At 59.9% G+C, this 10,994-nt stretch overlaps 1 long non-coding RNA gene across 2 annotated transcripts; it reads right to left on the reverse strand.

Annotated features, from left to right (window-relative positions):
- Positions 1-1,003: 1,003 nt before the first annotated feature.
- Positions 1,004-2,480, reverse strand: LOC115277091. Of its 2 annotated transcripts, XR_003902216.1 has the most exons (4): positions 2,379-2,480; positions 2,136-2,252; positions 1,599-1,716; positions 1,004-1,195 (listed from the first exon to the last, which is right to left on the reverse strand). It is a non-coding gene; the product is annotated as an uncharacterized LOC115277091 (long non-coding RNA). The 2 variants fall into 2 exon arrangements; XR_003902215.1 differs by lacking the exon at positions 2,379-2,480 and having other exon boundaries at positions 2,136-2,336.
- Positions 2,481-10,994: the final 8,514 nt, after the last annotated feature.

A 10,994-nucleotide genomic window follows, 5' to 3' on the forward strand; every position in this document is an offset into this window, starting at 1 on the left:
CGGAGATGCCCAGGAGACGGGGGCCACTCGGCCTTGGCTCCCGTTCTCTCCCCGCGTGTGCGATGGCGGCGTCCTGCTCTCAGGGTTTGGTCTGGGCGACGGAATCAAGTGGGCTCGGCTCAGTCCATCTCCCCGTTTCCTGCCAACGGCCGCTTCGCCAGGGAAGGCGGCTCTGTGTCTGCCCCGCCGTCTGGCTCTGGGGTGTTCTGCTGAAGTAAGCAGAAGCCCCGGCATGCACTGCTGGGGGGGTTCCTGCCGCCCCCCTGCTCCCCCCCGGCCCCGGAGTCATCCCGTTTGCTTCCCAGACCACCCTGCAGATGAAAGCCATCGGTCCTGCCCGCCTTCAGTGGGACCAGGGGACTTTACTCCAAGAGCATCTGCGGGAGATGGACGGTGGCCCAGTGTCCAGCCTGGCGCAGGCCCTGGGTCTCTGAGCAGGGGCGAATGGTGGAGGGGGTCCGTGCCTTCTGCCTTTGGTGCCTGGTGTCTGTGGCCTGAGGTTTCTCTCTAGCACTGTCCCCACCATTGTCATCGGTAAGGCTCCTCCCTGATTCTGGCACAAAGGCAACATCTGTCCCTTACCCTGGGCGAGGTTCTGTCTTTCTCTCTGCCTTCTAAGTGTTTCATGGAAAACTGGATCAGGGGGTTTGTTTTTTGTTTGTTTTTTTTAATTTTTAACATTTATTTATTTTTGAGAGACAGAGACAGAGCATGAACGGAGGAAGGGCAGAGAGAGAGGGAGACACAGAAAATAAAGCAGCTCCAGGCTCCGAACCGGCAGCACAGAGCTCGACGTGGAGCTCAAACTCATGGACCAAGAGATCATGACCTGAGCCGAAGTCGGAGGCTTAACCGACTGAGCCCCCCAGGTGGCCCAGGGGGGTTTCTAGTTAGATGCCACTTTATATGGAAGTCCACAGATTGTGTGTGTGTGTGTGTGTGTGTGTGTGTGTGTTTTAAGCCCAGACTCAGTCATTCATTTACATTTATTTATTCCCAAAAAAGTGCCTTCACCGCTTGGCTTCGCAGTGGATGTCAGGATAAATCAGCCAGTAATCCAGGAGAGTTTTGCAAAGACACAGGAGTTGGGGAAACACCCAGGCCCTCACCCCTTCCTCCCTCTGCTCACGAAGCTGACCTCCCCAGCGGCCCTCCGGCTCGGAGACCTCATTCTCTTGTCCCCCAGATCAGCAGCCTGTGAAATCAAACACATGGATTGAGCACCTGATTTGCTCCAGGTACCAAGTAGCTCTGGGGGAGAGAAAGCTAGAATCATCTGGTTCCTGCATTCGTGGTTTCCATCCTCCTCATTTATTTTATTTTTAAATATTTTTTCAATATTTATTTAAAAGAAGGAGAGAGAGCAGGGGAGGGGCAGAGAGGGAGGGAGACACAGAATCGGAAGCAGGTTCCAGGCCCCGAGCTGTCAGCACAGAGCCTGACGCAGGCTTGAACTCGTGGACCGAACTGTGACATCATGACCTGAGTGGCGCGTAACCGAGGGAGCCACCCAGGTGCCCCGCCCCCTCCACTTTATCTTTCTTAGGCAGGTGTGCGGGGAGCCCGTCCCACCGCAGCAGCCTCAGGCTCCTCATTACTTTTCCAACAGGCGCGTTCATGGCTGGGTCTCCTGGACGTGAACCAAAAGCCATTTGCTTCGGAGGCAAGATTTGCGTCAGGCCCAGCTGGGTTTTCCCATCCTTTATTTGCCCGATCCTATTAATAATTAATGGTACAGTAATGAGAATTGCTTTTAATAGAATCTGCCGCCATCCCTGCACTCCCTTCCCCGCCAAGGGTTTCCCCCAAAAGGATTCACACTCCCTTGGCAGAGGTTCCTGCCACAGGCACCCCGGAAAGCAGAAGGTCCCCCGCTGTTGTCCCTCCCAGCCCCTCCTCTCTGCTGGGCCCCGAGCCCCACTCCCCCCAGACCTCCTGCTCCCCTAGGGGTCCTACTCCCCTCCCCAAGCCCTGCCCCCCTCCCAGGTTCCCACAGCAGAGCAAGGCTGCCCCATCCACCAGCCACACGTGGCACGTGGCACCGCCAGGCCTCGTCTGTCACCAGGGCAAACTGCCATCGGGCAAAGGACAGGGCCGGCGGGCATGAGACCCACACTGGGCACACAGGAGCCTACCTTCTGGATGAAAAAGCTCCCCTACAGCAAGGGCCAGGAGGACCGTCCTGGCTTGACTACTGCTTGTGACTCAGGGGACAGCGCTGTCACCCTTGCCCCAAGTCTCGGCTCATTCATCTGCAGAACAAGGATGTCAATGGTCCCTACCCCACCAGAATGTTCCAGGGAGAAGGGGAGCCAATGCAGGGCGCGGGGGGTGGGGGGGAGCGGAGCTCAGGGAAGTGCCCGGAAAATAAAACCCACCTTGTGCCCAGGGCTTCAGTTCTTCATGACGCGGCGTTATTTATGACGTCATAACCCGGAACCCACCTCTGTATTCAATAACACACGGCTTAGGAAGTGTGAGCGTGTCCACGCAATGGGACCAGGGACCGCTTTCGGAAAGGGGGCTTTGGGACGGCTTCCCAAACCATACAGTGCCGAGGACCCCCCGCCCCCCAGGGAATCCTGGGAAAATTCATGTTCTGGGGATTGGCGCTGAGATCCTACACTTCTAACGGCTGGTGGTAGGGAGCCCTCGCCAGGTGGGGAGTACCAGCCAGGCAGAGGGCCCAGGTGGGGCAGAAAGCCAGGTCCTGCTGGGGGAAGGGAAGAGCCGGGCTGCCAGGAGGAGTATGTCCTGGGGTCCCCTCACCAGGCCCGAAGCACAGCCCGGGCTCCACATTCATTACCAAGTCTGGAGACCTGAACCTCCCACGCCCAGAGTCCTTCCCCGGATGGGTGATGAATTACAGACAATTTAAAATTTTCTCTTTGGATTGTCTTAATTTCAAAATTATCCACAATTAACATGTATTACTTTGGTAAATGGAGAAAAATGCTATTTTTTTTTTTCAAGAAGAAGAACAAATGTTCTCTTGCCTTCCCTACAACACAACCAGGGTGATATTCAGCGGGAGTTCAGGAGCCAGGAAGGCTCTGGCCTGCTCAGAGTCTGCGCGGAAGGCTGTGGGCTGGACGAGCAGGCCCTGAGTCTCGGCCTGCCCTCTGCAAGCGCTCAGCAGGTGCCTGATCCACCGGGTGGCCCCCCCATCCCCCGCACCCTCTGGGATGGGACCTGTCACCTGGTCTGGTGATGATGTTAGCAACCCTCTGCAGGGGGAGGGGGGGACTAGAGCAGCTCTGGGAGGTGAGTGGCCTGCCCTGGGTCACCCAGCTCTCTGTGGGGGACACTCGGGGAGCGGGGGGTTGGGGGGCCAGCTGGGAGGAAATCTCTTCCTCCTCGAAGGCCTTTTTGAGCCACTAGTCAGGGCAGCCTCCCGGGGAAATCCAGAAAGACAGGTGACAAAGAGCTTTGAAAATTAGCTGGGCTTTAAGTCCCAGGAGAGGGGGTGGGGGCCAGTGAGTGTGCCCCAGCGAAGACGAAGTGATTGGGTAGTGAGCACTGGGTGCAGAGGGCTGCAGGCTCCGGGTGACAGCGGGCCAGGCTGGGGATACACGGCGGCAGCGGTGGCCACGCCGATAGCAGATGAGTGCTCAGTGGACTCATAGGCCATCCAAGAACGTGAAAACACGCTTCACTCCATCCTTACTACAGCCCCAGGGGGGCTTTCTTGTCGTTCTCCCCATTCTGCAGAAGGGAGCACTGAGGCTCAGTGCCATGAGGTGGCACAGCCGGGGTGGGAACCCGAGTCTGTGTAACTTCCAAGTGGGTGCTCTCCGCACCAGAGAGAACTGGGGGCAGGGAAAGGTGAATGAGCCCCAGGGGAGGGTGGGGGTGTGGAGAGGGGGTGCGGCAGGAGGGGGCCGACGGAGCCATCTCTCACCGGCAACTCGGGGATCTGCGGGGCCCAGAAGGATGGGTCTTCCGGGCCACCCTGCAGCCAGGGCCGCAGAGGAGCCTGGAGCACCACTCCAGGTAGGAAATGGAGGAGGAGGAGGTGGCAGGTGTGCAATGCCTGCAGGGGACGAGTGGCTGCAGGCTGGGGATGGAGAGGAGAGGCAGCAGCTGGCTGGGAGCACCCGGCGGGCGGCGGGCAAGGCGACCGCTGGAACAGTGAAGTGTGGGGACTCACACTGGGGAGCACGGATGGGCTGGTAAAGAAGATCCGCCCTGGGGTGCCTGGGGGCTCAGGAGTGACCAACTTCAACTCAGGTCATGATCTCACAGCTCCCGGGTTCGAGCCCCGTGTCTGGCTCTGTGCTGACAGCTCGGAGCCTGGAGCCTGCTTCAGATTCTGTGTCTCCCTCTCTCTCCGCCCCTCCCCTGCTCACACTCTGTCTCTTTCTCTCAAAAATAAACATTAAAAACAAGAAGAAGATCCGCCCAGGCACTCCTCTCTCTCCAGGGTGCCCCGCATCCCGCACCCCAACTTTGACTGCCGGGACAACCTGGACCCTGTTGCTGGCTCCTGTCCCCTGACCCAGCCCACAGCGCTCTGGCTGGAGTCTGTGATGGGGTGCAAGGCGCCAGCCCAAACCATATTGGAGCTGCCTTCAGCTGAGGCTGGGGTCTCCTCCCTCCCAGCTCCCCAAGGCAGGAGCATCCCTGGGGTCATAAATAGGGGGAACCTGAGGCCTAGTGTCCTGTGCCCAAGCTGGAGGCTGATGGGATCCATCTGAGAGGCTCAGAGACGGTCCCTTGGGTGGATCTGCTGGTCCAGGCCAGGGAGGGGAGGGTTGAAGAGGGACAGCAGTTCGTGACTCTCTCTCCTTGAGAGCCAGTCCCTTTCTGCCTCTGCCCAGAGACACAGAGTGCGGGGCCTGGCCTCTTGGAGCAGTGGAGGCAGCTGGCTCTGGACAGGGACCAGGAGAGGGAGGGGAAGCAGCCAGAAGAGGGGCTTTGGGGGGGGGGGACAAACCAGGCTGTGGTGCTCCCCTGGCAGTGTCCCCCTGCTCCCTGGGAAAGACTGCAGACCACCCACCTGCACGGATCATGCAGGCACTGTGCCCAGCAGACATGGCCCAACCCGTGGCCCCACCCACTGGGTCCCCCTCAGTCAGTGGCCGGGACCAGGGTACACATAGGCCTTTGTGGTTGAGACCTTTGGCCTGGGTCTCCATCTCTTAATTCCATGCCTGTTACCCAGCCACTCGCCATTGAACCTAACGCAATAGGTACCATCATATCCCCATTTTACAGATGAGGACACTGAGGCCCAGAGGGAATGACAGGAGCCGGAGCCTAAAACTTGCAGGGTACAGGATCTGCCTCGCCAGTAGACATCCAGTAAAGACCAGCGCCCGGAGAGGTGTCCTCACACACAACTGGTGAAGCTGGAAGAGAAGGCTCAGCCTGAGTGCAGACTAGGGCAAGGTCACACAGTCAGGCATCTGGAAGTTCCGGAATGATGTTGCCCAAAGCAGGCCCAAAGTTGAGCCTCAGGGTCCTAGGCCCCCAGGCTGAGTATCTCACACCCAAGATGGGACCCCCTTGGCCATCAAACCCACAGCGGCTGGGAACTTCTACACTCTCCTTCTCTGTATTAGAGACAGCGGTCCACATCCGCATGTGAAGGCTCTGAGAAGTCCCGCAGGACAGAACCCTACCTGACTTTGCTCCGTCGAGCCTTTCCCACAATGTATTTGGCCACCAAATCCGCTTTTCCCATAAAATATGCATTAGCGTCTGGGGCAGGTTAAACACTGGGCACAAATTCTTTGCGCTCCCATCACTGAGACGAGTGGAGGGGCCCTCTTCTCCCCTCCCTTCTCTCCGGCTGGGCCCCGGAAGTGTTTTGGCCAGTAGAGGCTGGCCACAGCGGTGCTGGAAATAGTTAAGACTTCCTTAACTGGTCTGGCAGCTTTGTCTCCTGCCTCTCAGAGCCTTGAGCTTTGACATAAGAAATCGGAAGGGCATAGGAGACACCAAGATGGGGCCACCTTGGGCACCAGGCCCAGGAGAGCCCCACAATCCCGTCCTCACTGCCACCACCCTGTTCGGGGTGTGCCCCCTCCCCAGTGGCCTCGGTTTCCTTTGCCACTTGGGGGATCCTTCTAGACTCAGCTACTAAGAGGTCTCCACTTGGAAGACTTTTCTAGTAACCATCAAGGCAGTTGGCTCAGCCCAAGGCTGGGGTCCTCCTGGGCCCGCACTTGTCAGCCGGATGAACTCAGATGGGGATTTGCCTCTCTGGGCCCAGCTTCTCACGTGCAAAGTGGGGATAGTAATGCCAAGGGCGGCGTGAGGCAGGGTAAAGCAGAAAGTAGGCGCTGCGGAGTGGGTCCCCCATAGCCCACGGCTCACTGCCCCCCCCGCCCCGCATCCAAGCCCACAGCCTTTGTCAGGTCACTGGTGCCCAAGAGGGGGTTGGTGGAGGAGGAAAGATTCAGAGAATCCTCTAGTCTTCACTTGGAGGGATCTTCAGAAACTAGAAAACACAGCCCTCTTACTTTTCCTGAGGCCCAGAGAGGTAGAGGGACTTGGCCGAGGTCACACAGCTCACTCCAGAACTGGGTCCTAGGCCTCGGCTCCGTACCCTATACCTTGTCTGACACGGGAGGCTTTGAGTGGCAGGGACACATCCTCTCTGACTCCTCCGAGATCCCCTGAGTCCTCCCTGCACCTGGAGCCCCCTGAGACCAAGGTACTCGGCCGCGTGATCTCTGGCCCCTCCGTGGGCCCCACTCACTGTGGAGGGCACAGCCTGACCGGGGGTCCTCCCCGCCTGGCTCATTTCTCCCTTCTCTCCTCCAGATGCTGTCAGCCAGCTGGCTGCGGACACCCGGAGCCTCCCAGAGACCCAAGCTGTCCCGCAACCCCAGCGGCCTCGGGGAAAACCAAACCAGCCTTTGGGTGAAGATGGCGGGATGTGTCCAGTGGCCCGGCCTGCAAGCATAAAAGTGACCGGCAGGGAGGGTCAGCGCGATGGGCAGCTGCTGCTCAGCCCACCCATTGTGCAGATGGGAGACCTGAGGCTGGTGAGGTGTATGGAGCCTGGGTCCCAAAGACGTGGCTCAAAGCCCAGCCGCTCCAATTGGGGACCTTGGGTGCATTACGTGTCCCAGCCCGTCTCCTTCCCCATCTCCTGCACGGAGAACCCCGGGCCACATTGGGCATCTAGACCACCTCCTGTCCTTCAACACCTACCGCCCCCCACCCCCACATTTCCACCCTTCCTTCCGGTCAGGTGGGACCGGGTTCTAAATGTACTTGAGGGGGCCTGGGGTTCTGAGGCTTTGCAGCAAGAAGTCTAGAAGCTTTGTAGAGGGCCACAGAGTTCTGGAGAATTCCTTCCTGCAGAGTGGCCGGTGTGGGCAGGCCAGGCCGTGGGTTAGTGGCCCGCGGGCCTCAGACACACAATGTAGTCCAAGTGGGAGTGCTGGGGAGACAGGATGAGTTTCTGTGTTTGTTGCACAGAGTTGTGTGTGTGTGTGTGTGTGTGTGTGTGTGTGCACGGTGCGCTTGCCCAGTATGGGGGACTGGGAAGAGGGAGGGGGTGTGGGGGTGGCCCTGCAGCTGTCCCCAGCCCTGGGAGAGCTCTGCAGGCCACGCCTTTCCCTGCCACGGAGCAGCCCCAAACCCTGCTTTGGAAGGATTGCTGCAGCCAGATGAGAGCTGCCGGCCCTGGCAATGCGGCTTAAAGGGGCCGCTGCAATTATCAACAGCGACCTTCTCTGTGACTCACCCTTCCTTCCTGGGGGGAATGTTCCAGCAGCCCCTTTGCTGGTGCCTGTGAGAGAGGCGTGCTCAAACAAATAAACCAGCCTTCCCGTATTGAGTCACGCACTTGGTTTTAAGTTGCAGGGAGCCCCAGTGGGTGTCAGAGACCCTTCCAGCTGGTGACCCCGAGGACGCTGCCTGAGGTTTCCTCCATTATTAACGAGCACGCTTCCCGCGCCCCAGCTCTCCGGAGCTTATGTGTCAGGCTCAGAAATAGCTTAAGGGGAGGGGCTGACATCCGACTCCTGGGTCTGGGCCACCACGCCATCCATCTGGCCTCTCCGGGACGGGACTCAGTTTCCCCACGCCTGGAGAACAGGAGCGGGCAAGGAGGAGAGGTCAAGGGAGCAGGTGATGCAACACCGACCCCAGACGGGTCGGGCACCGAGTCCCGGAGCTATCAAGGGCGGGGGTCACCTCCAGCCCAGGCCCCGCCCACAGGGAGCACGCCCACCAGAAGGAACTTTTGTTGAGCTGGTTTAATGGTCAGTACCTACGCCCCCGCCCCCGTGCCAGGTGCCTCTATGCCCACCAGGCTCTCTCCTCTCAGGGCCTCCCCTCTCCGTATGCATTGAAGGGATGGACCGGGTGACAGGACCAGGACGGAGACAGGACGGTGACGGGCGGGGGGGGGGGTGGTGAGCGCCGCAGGCAGGTGCCGCCTAGCTGCAGTGCACACAGGTTATGCTGGCTAAGCGAACAGGGACTCGCTTGCTCAGGGACTCCCTGCTAGGAAGTGGCCCTGGGGGGATTAGAACTCAGCTCTACCTCATTCCGCCCCCTCAGCTCACTTGTGCTCTGTGGGCTCCCCCCCCAAGTGATGAACTGACTGGTTAACTGATTGACCGACGACCTGCCGCAGAACGGCCTCCCCGCCAGCCTCCCAAGAAGCCCCCCCCTCCCCCATCGCCTGGCCACCGGTCTCAGAAATCCCACTGCAGGTGCTCCCCTACCCTCAGCCCCGCAGGGAGCGTGTCGGGGGCGTGTCGGGGGCGTGGCTCCCGCCGTTCCCCGCCCCCGCCCGCCGGCGGTAATCCGTCGCGGCTCAGCCAATCGGCGGCCGGTTGCCAAGGAAACGACCTCTCCCCCTCAGAGCCTTCAAAGGGTTCTCCCCCCCCCAATAAGGGCTCTGTTGGACCCCCACGGCCTCCTGCCCTGGGAGGGGCGGGCGGGGGCTGGGGTCCCGGAATGAGGGAGACCCCTACCCATCCAGAGACAGCGAGAGGACAGAGACCTAGAGAGAGACAGGGAACAGAGATTCACGCAGGCAGAGGAGAACCGGGCAGCAGAGAGAAGGGAGGTGGAGAAGGAGAGAGACGCGGCCCCCCTCCTGCACCCACCCCAGAGGCCGAGAGGGCGAAACTAGAAGAGACAGTCACAGCCATGCGCAGAGACGGGAGAGAGATCGTGAGGGAGACATCGCAGACGTGGGGAGGTGGAGGCCCCCCCCCCAAAGAAAAGACCAGGGCCAAACAAGGGGGAGAGCGCCGAGAGGGGGCGAACTTGTGAAAATAAATATTTATAAATTGAGAGTTTCTAAATTCTTGTTGCATTTCTGTAGTAAATTATTCATCTGTGTATCTCCCTCCCTCCTCCTATCTGCTTGGGGAGCTGCCAAAGGGGGGGGGTCTTTCTGAGTTCTGCCTCCCCGCCCCCCTCCTCTCCTTCCTAACCTTTTCTGCCCCCCCACTCCCTCTTCGCCCCACTTTCCTCTCCTCTTCCCTCTCTCCGCCTCCCTCTTGTGTCCTCCCCCTTCTCCATTCTCCTCCTCTTCTTCCTCCTCCCCCTCCTCCTCCTCTGTGCCTCTCCTCCCCGCCTTTCCTCCCCCTGCTTCCCGTCATCTCCCCCCTCCCTTTCCTGCTCTGGCAGGAGCTGGGCACCAGAGGCAGGCGAGGAGGGCCCGGAGGTGACCCGCTGCCACACTCTGGCGTTTCTTCCCTGCCTTAAATAAGAATAATCGTGTAAGTCAGCAGGGCTGGGATTAAAAAAACACTCGTCACTGGCAGTCTGGCACCCCCAACCGGGACCACGGAAATCTTCCTCCAGAGGACTGGGACACTGGAATTGGGGGGGAAGGTGGGAACTGAGCCCAGAGGGCCTGCAGTCCCAGGAGGGGCCCAGCGGGAGCCAGAGGCCACACTGCTGCCCCCCCGCCCCCCCGCCCTGCCCCGGATACACCACAAACCCTCCAGCTGGCTGAGCCTCGCTTTACCCACTCTGTAAAATGGTGCCAGGGACCAACTTCCTTTCTTGCTCTCTAGGGCTAAAACTGCTCTCAAATCTGCCCGGGAGTCTAGAAGGTTTCAAGGCTCCTCTGGGGAACCCCCACAGCTTCTGAGACATAGAGGTGGAACGGGGAACCATCAAAAAGGTATGACGCCGGTTCCTAAAAATCAGACAAGGGGCGGGGAAAGGCGATCAGGGCCCTGGGTCATAGTGTGCCCAAGCCCCTTTCCAGTAGGTGGCCTTGAGCAGAGTGCCTCGATTTTCTCATCTGGGCCCGGGATGCCCCACCCCCGGTGCCCAAGACCAGGGTCCTCACCACACTAACCGCTCCATGCGGCACATAGGTCAGGGTCAATGTGGCTGTTCCCTGCTCCCCGTCACCCACACCAAGACCCCATCCCCTCCCCATGTGGCCTCCTGGGTGCCCACAATACAGTGCAGCAGGATGGAAGGGGGGACCTTTGCTCGGTGCAGGGAGCGCTCGGCGTCTCCCCTTCCCCTGTGCCCAGCCCAGAAGTCTGAGGCAAGCCTTTGAGGGGACCTGCGTGCTTTCTCCCCTTGCGATGCTGCAGGTAGAAAGTGGCCTCTGCTCCACTGGCCTTCCTTCTGGGTGTGGAGGCCTGGGCGCTGGGTCCTGAATCCTGACCCTGCTGTTTGACCTTAGCCAGCCCTTTTCCCCCTTGCGGTGAGGGTTCCAGGCTCCTTCCAGCCTCCCTCACTACTGCTCAGTAGCAAGTGCTGAGATCCGTTTCTTACCAGAGCGGTGCTCAGGGCCCCACGGCCCCTTCCCTCCCCCCATGCCCTTCTCACCAAGGGCCCCATTTTACAGATGACGAAGCTGAGGCTCAGAGCTGGGATTGCTCCTGGCAAGCTGGACAGTGGCTGATGGGGGTTCTGGCTGAATCTGGCTTTGGCAATGAAGAGGGGGCTCTCTGTGCTTCCCACGGGAACGTTCTGCGCCGTGTCGGTGCGGCCTGGGGGGGAGGGGGCGTCCTTGGGGCCACAGCTGCCCAGCCTGCCCCAGCCCAGCG

This window comes from Suricata suricatta, chromosome 13 (assembly GCF_006229205.1).
Source record: "Suricata suricatta isolate VVHF042 chromosome 13, meerkat_22Aug2017_6uvM2_HiC, whole genome shotgun sequence".
Taxonomy (NCBI): Eukaryota; Metazoa; Chordata; class Mammalia; order Carnivora; family Herpestidae; genus Suricata; species Suricata suricatta.